The following is a 12,636-nucleotide window of genomic DNA, read 5'->3' on the forward strand; positions in this document are numbered from 1 at the left end:
ATAAGTTTCCCGGTTGGGCAGCCGCGGATATCTACCAGAAGTGTTCCGGTTCGATATTTCGAGGTTTCTTTGAATTTTGGAGTGATATTGAAATCCGGTAAATACCGGCGGTAGATTGTGAAAACCCTTTGCATGATATTTGTATTACTTAATCAACGAAAAGCGTCGGGGCCGCGCAAGGAGTTATCGCGATTCAAGTACCGCAATAGCCTACTTCTTCGTGTTCGTCCACCTCAATTTTCACTCCGCCGATCTCTGGCACGGCTCTGTCGCCGTCGGCGCTGTGATTGCACTTTCGTACCACCAACATTTTTTATCTCTATATCAGGGAGGTCTGGAGAATAAAAAAGTCAAAATTTGGATATCACATAGGCCTAATTTGGGGCCTGGTTTCATCGAATAAGTCGACCATGGTCGTTACATTTCCGTACTAATTACCACCTAAAACTATCTGAACAATTTTGTCACAATCAACATTTCGTTTACAGAAATCAGCAAATGTTCACGTGAACCCGCGGTATCGTCTATTTTTTTACTTCCGGGTTTTATTTTAAGATTTAAAATTGTATTTCAAGATCGATTTCTATGAAATCTTTAGTTGATTTTTATTTGCTCTACCTCCTTGACAATTGCGCAAAGTTCGCGAAAAAAATAGCTTTTCCCAAATCCATCGTGTGTATGACTTTGATATGCTAATTAGCCATATGCTCGAATTACAAATTCAATCAAATTTTATTTTGCAAAAAAATGTTAAATCCAATTCATTTTTAGCCCACTTGGGACTTGAGTCCCAGCGGGCTATTGCGTTCACTTTTCATCCGTCGTCCATCCGTCCGTAGGAATCCAGTTATTTTGGGAAGTGTTAATAATAATAATAATAATAATTGTCATTTATAACGCGCAATTATCCTTCGACAGTTCAAATGCGCTCTCCGAGAGTTAATGATACTGCATGGAACAAAGTTGTTTTGAGATGGGTCTTGAAGCTATTGAGGTCGAGAGATAACCATCTAGATAGTTCGTGAGAGTTCCAAAGTTTTGAAGACGCTTCAAGGTAATGTCTTGATATTTGGTTTATACATGTATCTACCCTAGACACGTCTTCAGGCCAAGAACTGGCCATGTCAGAGTCAAGATGGCCGACTGGCAGCCATTGTTGTTCGCAAAAATCAGCACTTTTTACACATTTTTTAACTTTTTGAGGGAAATTTTGAAGACACCTAATAACCTTGATCATTCGTATATAGTTGTATCCCCCAAGGGCCCATCGGCATGAGAAAAATTGGGTCGATCGGACTCAAGATGGCCGTCCTGTGACCTTTTTTGTTCCCAAAAATGTCTATTTTGGCCTGAATTCTGAGTCCTGTAGCTTCCTAATGGTTTGCCATTTTTCATTGCAATTTGTGATGGGTATTCTTCGGAAAGGGATCTTTTATATCCGAGAGGGTATTTTTGACCAGGCAATTATGACGCAATTGGCGGCCATCTTGGGGTCATCAGTACTCATTCGTAGGTGGAAAAAAGTTTTTCCACATCATATTGATACTTAAGCATATTTTGTTACCATAATCAATTGGAAAGTTGTAGCTCATGACATGTTCTATGATTGAGGTGAATTTCAAGCTCATTGGTTTTTGTTTATGGCCACCAGGGGGCGTTGAACAATACAATAACTTAGTATTTCTATATTACATTCGTACCTATGCATATTTTGCTATCACAATCAATTGCAAAGTTGTAGCTCATGACATGGTCTATGATCTGGAGGAGTTTCAAGCTCATTGGTTTTTGTATATGGCCACCAGGGGGCGTTGAATGATATTGAGCAGGGAGTGTATTTTGATAAATATAACCCACAGATTACATCATTTTTAAAAAGCAAATCTGACAGGCTGGCCATTGTGCCCCTTGGGGCTCTTGTTCTCGTTCATTATCTGGTTGATGAGAGCGGGTTAAACAATCGCGTAGCGATATGTCCGCATTGACATTGGCAGTAAAGAATGGAAATCCATAGAAGATTTGCCGGCAGATGTAAAACATTATAACCACTTAATACCACAGTATAATCTACCAATGCTTCAAGGCCCATGGGCCTCTTGTTTCTATCATATCTTGGTAATAGATCTTCATTAAGTTCTTGGTATTTACTTACGTTTTCTTTATGTTTTATTGTTCTATTATGTAGATTGAAATTACTTGTTGTAATAATCAATTTACAATATATACAATATGTTTTTCTTACTAATTCACTATATTGTTTTTCTAACTTTTCAAGTGTTTCTTCATTATCTGGTAACGTTTTCTCATATTTTATTTTTTCTAATATTTTATTTTTTCTTTCATTGAATTCTGTTTCAAATTTATTAGAAATTTTATCTATATGTGCTTTACGAAATGATGATTTGATGATTCTCCCAAACTTCTATATTTTCAGGGCTATATTTTATTCGAAAAGACTCACAGAAATGATCTTTTATATTATTCTTATTATAGAATAAGAAAGGTCTTTTCCAAATAATTTCAGGTTCAGTTTCAACAGAATTATCATTACTTTCGTTACTATCAACATTAACCGTTGTGTCATTAATTTTGCACTTCTCTGATTGTTTTTTAAAGTGTAACTGACACTTTTTTTATTTCAAAATTTGATGTATTCTATTGATCTATACACTCATCTTCAACCGTTCTGTTCCAAAATGTTTAATTAACGCGCAATTTGTGATTTTGTAACAAGATTTTTGACCTCATTTCGTTGTTTACATCGCATACTGTTCAGCGTCGGCTAAATCAGCAGGTGCGCGCTGCAACATCATTACAGGCAGAGCTGAGAAATAGCGTCTATAGAAATGCGTTGAATTTTGAGGAAACTGCGCGTATTTTCTGTTTTATCTCAATGCCAGATTGTTTTACAGCTTTGAAACTGGCCAGGGAGGTAAAAGGATCTATTGTCTATTGCATAATCCTATTTCAAAGAATCAATGAGTAATTTGAATAGGCTAAATCGATCAAATTGAAGATGCAGATTTCAATCCGCTGCTATGAAGCTATTTTAAAGTACACTATGCTAAGCTCTCAGCACTGTTACTGCTGCTCCATAGTTCAGCACCACAAGCATACTACAGTGTCTTATGTGATCACAGATTTCGATCTCGGTAAAGAATAAATAGATTCATATTCGTTTACTATTTACTATTTTTCAAAGTCATTTAAGACTAAGTAGGCCTAGTTTGAAAACTAACACTTCAAAACTCTACAAAAACTTTCATAAATTTCAACAGCCTTTACAACAAATATTCAAAGGATTAATGTTTTTCGATTAAAGTCACACGCTGCAGAAGTGTGTTGATAGATTACATCACAAATCTTTCACAAAAATTATTTCTAAGTTTTAAAATAGGATGGATGAGGAAATATTCTTATTTTGTGACCAAAGCCGCTACCAATACGAGGTATATTTCAAGAAAAGAATTGAAATTATTCTTGCGTCTAATTCTGTCTAAGTTCATAAGTCAAAATATTCTTAGATCTAACCATGATCTTACTTACTATCACTAAATGATATTACAAAACGATGATTTAAACATCCATGTTCCCTGCTGTCTACTAGAAAATGCCATGGATTGCTATTCAAATCCTATTTTTGCGCTTAGTTTGAACGGATATGGTCTTTCTGAAATCAAGAGGCATTTTGTCTCAATTCGAATGCCAAATAGGTATAAAATTAAGTTGAATTGCTCTTGTAGCTTATTTCCTATTCATTTCTATAGACATCACTTCCGAGCCGTTACTTTAGTGACGTATTTCTATTAATAGACACAGTACCACGCGTTCAGCAGAAGCAATGTATGCACTGAACAGGTGCGCGAACATCGAAATCATCAATTCTGACTAGATTGAAAAGATTTTTCCAATTATGAAATCACCTAGCCTTATTGTATACTATAATATATCGTGTAGTGTAAAAAGTAGAAAATCTTTAAAAAAGTGTCAGTTACCCTTTAACATAATTTCTTGAGAATTATTTATTTCAATTTGGGCAGTTTACTTTAGGGGGTTTGTAATTTTTATCAAGTTTTTTATATGTCGAGCCATATTACTTTTTCTTTGAAGTTCACCACAAATTTCACATGGTATCTTCTCATCCATTTATTAAGGAAAAATTTTATAAAAATTAATTTTTAGTGATTCGATGTATTTTTTTGGGTTATAAATAATGGTTGAATTAAAAGAATATAGAATATTTGTTGATTCCAGAAAACTCACAAATTCGAAATCACGTAATTTACTAGTACAATTAGATAGAGAATATAAAAATTGTTTAGATTTAAAATTAGTAAATGTAAGTTTATGTAACTCTTTTTATAATGTATCAGATAAAACTGATGATCATAGAGCCTTTTTAATTTTAATAAAAGTACTCGTAAATGGGTTCATCTTATGCTAACACCAGGATTATATAATTTAGAAACGTTAGCGAAAGAAATTAATAGAAAAGCTCGGTTAAGATTAGGTAGTGATGCTAGATTTAATATTAGATTCATACAAAGTGAGAGTTCTAATAAAATTAAAATAAAGTTAGATGATGAAAATGAAAATGATTTGGGGATAAAAAATATGCTTACGGGGTAAAAAAAACCTTTAGCTAAACTGTTAGGAATTCCTCCAGATAAAATTATTGTCAGAGGAAAAGTAGACGGTAATTCAAATTTAATGCCTTTTACACACTCTTATATTTATTGCAATTTAATTGATCCTACAAAAACATTTGAAGCAACTAAAGATTCAACTTGTAATTCCAGTATAATAAATATTTTACCATTGAAAAATGTTAAACAATTTGGAACACAAATAAACTATAATTTAACTCAATGTGATTTCAAGCCTTGTATTTCAAATTTCAATAATTTTAAATTAGAAATAAGAAATCATAATGGTTACTTAATTGATATAAATAACTTTCCTGTAATTTATGAATTAGTTTTAAGATGTAAAGAGTAATTTTCTCACTTTATAAATGAATATAACTGTTGGGCCGAGCACGTGTTTTATAGGATTTGATTTTAAACGTGAGAAAGAAATGAAATTTAACATTAATGATGTAATTACGCATATTAAAAATATTGCATTTTCTAATGAAACATTTGGGTATGAAAAAACAATAGATAAAGAAACTTTTAATGTAGAAAAGATTACCGATTTAATTAGAGAATCTTTAAGATTTTATGAATTAGATGAAGATTTTATCATTCATGATATCCAAAGAATAATAACTGAAATATATGAAAATGAAACTAATAATATTATAAATGTTGAAATAATTATAACTAAGATAACTAAATATTTTGAAGATAGTAATTTTTTTTCTAAATAAATGGCGGATCAGAAGTGGATAATAACTGGTTTATATAATGGAGCATTATTATCAATTCAAGAGCAGGATAAATTATTAAAAGAATTAATAAATTATTAATTTTTTTATTATATAAATGGTAGATAGTTTTCCAAAAGCTTTTCAATATAATAAATCAATTAAATATAATATTCCTGCAATAGATTTTAATAAAGATATTTCATATAGAAATGAAGTTTTAAATTCATCAATTAATTTAGATATTTATGTTACCGAAACTAATTATTTTAAAGATGGAAAATATATTTCATGTATATTTAATTGATTTAAAAAAAATTGAAAGATGAAAAACAATGGTTATTAAAATCTAATACGAAATATTGGCAGAACCAATTAAATTTTGCAGTTTATTGCGCAACAACAGGATGTGGAATTAGTTGGAATGATCATTTAAATAATTCAAAATACAAATTAATTCAAAGTTTATTTAGATTTCATACATACTTTCAAATAAGATTAATAATAAATGAATTAGAGTGTCTTTTACCAGGATCTAGGTATTTTAAAGAATTAGATAATAATATTAATTTGTCAGTTTTATAAAATTTGTAATGAATTTAATATAGATATAATTAATTCTGATTTTAGAACAAAACTTGGAACAATAAGATAACTTCGTAGCCCTAAAAGGATTGCACAATATTGTGCACTTCCCATACCATCTAATAGTTTTTATAATATCTATAATAATAAATTAGGTTATGGTAAAATAGAAACTAAGGATTTAGAAACATTACATTTCAATAAATTACCGAAATTCTATGATAATTTAAAACAAGAAAACAATAATGGTTGGGTTTATTTTATTTTAGAAAATAGTGAAGGATTTACTAAAGCTGGTATACAAAGAATAAACCAATCAATTAGAACTTATTTGATATGCATTCTAGGATCACAAGTTGAAACAAGATCCCCAATAATTGGAAATTTAGATACATCATTTGATACACAGAAACAATCTAAAGTATTATTTGAAGATTCAATTCATAATGATAAAAATAGATCGATTTCAGAAAATATTGTAAGATATCAAAATTATTTAGATAAATCACATGTAAGATTAAATTATTGTATAGGTCCTAATTTTTTAATTATTTCAAATGATTTAATATTAAAAATGGGAAATATAATTGGTTATAATAATATAATTAAAACTGCAACAATAAATAATAAGTTTGGATTAAAAGATATAAATAAAAAGATTATTAATGCTCCAAAACTAATGGAAGGTGAAAAAATTAAAAAACATATTCAATCAACAGAAACTAAAACTAAAAATATTAAATTGGGTAATGATTCTAAAATAAAAGATTACAATACTACACAAAGTATTAAAACTGATAATATTCAACATGTAATAATTAAAACTTATAATGATAATAAATCCCATGAAAATACTAAATTAGCTATTACTTGTATTGGAATTGTAATAGGAGGAATATTTTATTTTCAATTCTAATTTTTTTATTATATAAATGGATGTAGAAGGTGGAAAAGATATTGGAATGGATACTTTCGATGAACCCGGCATAACTGAAGAACAACCAGCTGATTTTAATGATACAAATTTTAATGACGGTAATAAGCCAGAATATAATAATAATTCAAATATGCCTGATTATATTAAAAATGCAGAATCACAATACTCAAACTCAATACAATCAAGGATTTTCATTATTATATGATTATATTGATAAATTTAAAACTGTAACTATTAATGCAAATGATGAAATAATTAATGAGAATATTAACTTCCAAAGAAGATCTAATAAAGGTATATTAATATTTTTTACAATTGCTACATATTCTAATGGCGCAATAAATGTTGATAATTATTTTATTCCTGAAATATCAAAGGTAGAAATAACTATTGAAGGTATAGCAAATACACAATTTTGTCAAGGAATGAGAATGATAGATCAGTGGCCAGAAGTTAGAAAACATTTTATGAATGAAAAAGTAAAATCATCTGAAAATTGTAATATTAATCAAATTGATTATTATACCGGCAATAAATATGCATAATGGTTTGATTTTAGAACAACAGAGGATAATTCATTTCATGGTTCTGGGAAGAAATTACAGAACACTAAAGATGGAATACAATTATTCATGAAAAAGAAAATAGGAGACAAAAATTTCCAAATGCACATTTATATTATATCTGACGCGCAATCAAATATTATAAATTCTCAATTAGATAGTATTCAATATTAGAAATATGAAGTTATAATTAACGATATATGAATGGGGGTAAAAAAAACTCCTAATACTAAAGAACAATATTTAAGAAATTTATATTACAACCCTGAGAGTTCGGTTGCTTATTCTTCTACCAAAAATATATGGCGTCAAGTAAAACAGGATAAATTATATAAAAGATAATCCCACAAAATTTAGTTAAATAGAAAGATATAAATGAATTTATGCTAGAACAACCAACATATACAACACATAAAAAAATTGTTAGGAAATATAAAACTCGTAAAACTATGGTAAGTTATGTAGATCGACAGTGGCAAGGAGATTTAATTGATATGAAAAATGTTAAGAAAGATAATGATGATTATTGGTGGATCTTAAACATAATTGATATTTTTAGTCTTTATGTATGGAGCTTCCCACTTTATAGAAAAGATGCTGCACAAACATCATTAGTTAAAAAAATTTTTTTTTCAGGTGGTAAAATAAAGCCAGAAAAAAATATAATTTGATGATGGAAAAGAATTTGATAATTCATCTGTTCATGAACTCTTAGATAATCATAATATTGAATATTTTTTAACAAAATCGGAAAAAAAGCGGCAGTTGTTGAACGATTTAATAGAACATTAAGAACAAGAATGTGGAAATATTTTACAGCAAATAATACTTTTAAATGGATTGATGTTTTACCAAAATTGATAAAAGGTTACAATAATTCTTATCATTCTTCTATTGGAATGAAACCTATCGATGCTAGAAAACCTGAAAATGCTGAAATTGTTTGGAATAATTTATATGGAGCATTTCTTGTCGATGATTTTGGTGAACCTAAATTTAAAGTTGGTCAAAATGTTGGAATTTCTAAGTATAAAAAGAAATTTGACAAAGGATACGATCGTAATTTTACTAGAGAAATATATAAAATAAAAAAGGTAATAACAACAAAACCATATGTCTATAAATTAGAAGATTTAAATTGTGAAGAAGTTGAGGGATATTTTAATGAAGAAGAATTAAGTTTAACTTCTGAAAATCTAGAACAAGAATATAAAATTTAAAAAGTATTAAAAACAAAAACTGTTAATAGAAAAAAATATTCTTTAGTAAAATGGGTTGGATGGCCAGATAAATTCAATGAATGGATATTAGTAATAGGGATAATAGGCTTTCAGGCCAAAGGTCGAACGGTCTAGCTCGTTAAAATGAAAAACATGAAAATAATTACAATTTCTACTTGAATTACTCGCGAAACTCATAAAAATGAAATTAAATTCTCACACGCTCGAATTTATTTTTCATTTTTATGAGTTTCACTCCTAATTCAAGTAGAAATTGTACTTATTTTCATGTTTTTCATTTTTACTCACTCGCCCCTTCGACCTTTAACCTGAAAGCCTATTATCCCTATTACTCTTAAAATAATCATATACATGAATAACATTTAAAAGTGTAAGCTCTTATAGAATAGATATATAGATATATTTACAACATTATTTCAATATTTATATTTGTGTGAGTTAGATTTTTAAACATTAAAAGGGTTAGTAAAGTGTGATTGAAATAATGCATAGCTGTTTATACTAGAACATGATTCTATTTGAGCCTATATACATTTCATGTAATGAACTATTGAATAAATCTATAAATTCACAGTTGTTACAATGACGCCGAGACATATGAGTCATAATATTGCAAACGTGTAGAGAACATTCTAGAAAGGTGTGCCGGAACCAGATGACGTGGCAGGAAATGAACAGACGCGCTGTAACATTACGCTTAGGATATTCTATCTCTCGAAACGAAATTAGGAGTTTATAGTTTACAATTCTAAATCTAAATGTAAGTACTGTTTTTTGTAGTTATTAGGGCTATTAAATATGAAACCTTTAGATATATTTAAGTGTATTTAGTATATCTTTTAGATGGCTAGAGTTGCCGCTAATATCTTTTAGATTAATAAAACGCCATACGCATCAAGGAGTGATAGAGAAACTCAAGATACTCTTTCTGACTGAGGAATCAACAGCAATGGATATCGAACCAATAGAAATTAGCACAAGAACCACAAGAATCACAAAAGATCAACGAAGAAACTATATAAGAATTTCAAAAACATTAAGACTCCAATGATTAAGTTTAACATTTGTTGATGTAGTTAAATATTTACCGGCAATTTAAAAATGTTTGTAATTATAGATTTTATATATAGAAATCAAATGATGTATTGGAAGAAACGACTGAACAAATTGTATAATGTATTGTGTAAATCTGATTGATGAATTTTTATGTTCGGTCGTTTCTATTCAGAATGAATATATAATTATGATTAGCGCATGCGCATTAAGCAAAACCGCGCACGAATGCACGGTTTTGCTCAGTGGTATGATTTAGATATTTCATGTCGGTTGTTTCTATTATGATTAACACATGTGCATTAAGCAAAACCGGCCATCAATGGCCGCATGTGACTGACACATGTAACGCATGTGACGCGGACATGAATGCGTTTGAATTTTCTGTGTTCGGTTGTTTCTATTTTTACAGAATTTACATAATGAATATATAATTATGATTAACGCATGCGCATTAAGCAAAAGCGCGCATGAATGCGCGCTTTTGCCCAGTGGTATTATTTAGATATCAAGGAATCGAAACAACTTATCAAAAGCAGCGAGGAATGAAAAAGGATGACGTTGGTCGAAGAAATGGAAGAGGATTCTAAAATATTAACCAATTTAGTAAAAAATACATATAATAAATGGAACCAGAACAACCACAAATTATCAATATTACAAATAACACTGCTGGTGTTATAAATATATATTACAAGAAGTGTTCTAAATGTGAATTAGATAAATTAGCTTTAACAGAATTTAGTAAGCGTAAGATTAGCAAAGATGGTTTTCAATATTGCTGTAAAACTTGTTTTTAACTATATACCAAACAATACCGAGAAGATAATATAGAACATTATAATTATTATATGGCAGAATATATGAGAGAAAGATATCAAACAGATCTTAATTTTAGATTGAAACAATGCTTAAGATCTAGATTAACACAATTATTCAACAAAGAAACACATTCAGAAACACTATCTAATTTATTGGGTTGTTCAGATAAATTTCTTAAATCATGGATTGTATATCAATTCGACGATAAAATGAATATAGATAATTATGGTGAATACTTTCATATTGATCATACGTTACCAATATCTAAATTTAACATGAATGATGAATACAATAAAAAACTTATTTGGAATTGGAAGAATTTAAGACCTTTAGAAAAGAAGGAAAACATAATTAAATCTAATAAACTAGATTTACAGTTATATTTAGAACAGTTAACAAAGGCAAAGAAATTTATTGATCAATGGAACAATGATCCAAATAATGAACAATACGTTGAGTCTTTGATGAGTGGTTAAAGATTAATATATCTCAAATAAAAAATATTAACAATTACATAACTTCAACTAACCAGTGAATTCTATTATATTTTTAATATTTTCTTTTCAAAAAGAGAATATTTTATATTTTGAATAGATCCGAATAGAAATTCTTTAGCTTTAACTAGCTAGTATCATTTGAAGAATACTTATAATATTTTTTTTTGCTTTTTTTCTCTAATATAAATGTCAAAGAAATCTAATAAGAATAGTATTGATATTGAAAAAACATTAGATTATTTGGGTATAAGTGATAATAAAGGTACAGTTGTAACTAATTGTGCTCAAGTTAATTGTAATATAGATTATGAATACTATTTATATTGTAAGCATCATCTAGAAGTATTGATTGCCGGTGGAAAAAGTAAAGAGTTTTTAAATAGAATTATTACTTTTCAAGAATTAGATGCTATGAAACTCGATAAAGTAATAAAATATTTTAAGATTTATGAAGAGGCAAGATTAGCCCGAATAAATGATTCTATTTCAGATGGTATTGTCAAATGTTATTCTAAGTTATGTAACCAGTTAATACCAATTAATGATGAAAATAAATTATATAGTGATTTGAAAAATGACTATTTAGTTATGACTGAATTACAAAAATGGGTTGGTTATGCTTCATTTCAATTAGGATCGGTTGTGACATTAATTTCTACTGGCGTCATAACATTTTCGAACATCAAGCCTATGGAATATAAATCAGGTAAGAACGAAACAGATGTACTACAACCAAACAGCGAAACAGCAAATGAATCAGAACAAAAATTAACTAAAATAAATGAGTGATGGAGTTAAGAAAAAGGCTAGATCCGAGAAACAAATTAAATGGGCAAGAGAATTAGGTAAAAGATCTTCAGAATTAAAAAAAAGTTAAGAAAAAGAAATTAACTGATATAAATGAATCACAGACTTTATCTGATATTGATTCGAATGATAATCCATCTGATTCTTCTAATGCTGGAAGTAATTATAAATTATATATTACAATTGGATTAGTAACAGTTATTATATTATCCGGCGTAATATATAAATCAAAATTCAAATCTGATGATAAAAATGATTCCAATGACAATAAACCTATTATACCAGAAAATAAGTCTAATCATAAAGCCATTGAAACTAAATCTAAATTATTATTAATGGATTAAAATAAGATGAAAAAAGAACAATATTTAAGAGATTTATATTATAACCCAGAAAGTGAAGTATCATATTCTAACGTTTCAGAATTATGGAATAAAATTAAATCTGATAATGAAAATGGTAATGGTGCCGTATGGCACCCACACGGTGATATAAAATATAGTGAACTAAGATTATGGTTACAAAATCAACCAACATATCAAATCCACAAGAAAATGGATAAAACTTATTTAACAAGAAAAGTTATGGTTTCATATATCGATCAACAATGGCAAGCAGATTTAATTGACATGAAGAACTTAGAGGAATACAACAAAGGATATTTCTGGATATTAAATGTTATAGATATATTCAGTCGATACGCATGGTCAATTCCAATCAAAAATAAAACTGGAATAGAAGTTACAAATGCTTTTAAATCTAT

This window comes from Tubulanus polymorphus, chromosome 7 (genome assembly GCF_964204645.1).
Source record: "Tubulanus polymorphus chromosome 7, tnTubPoly1.2, whole genome shotgun sequence".
NCBI classification, from domain to species: domain Eukaryota; kingdom Metazoa; phylum Nemertea; class Palaeonemertea; order Tubulaniformes; family Tubulanidae; genus Tubulanus; species Tubulanus polymorphus.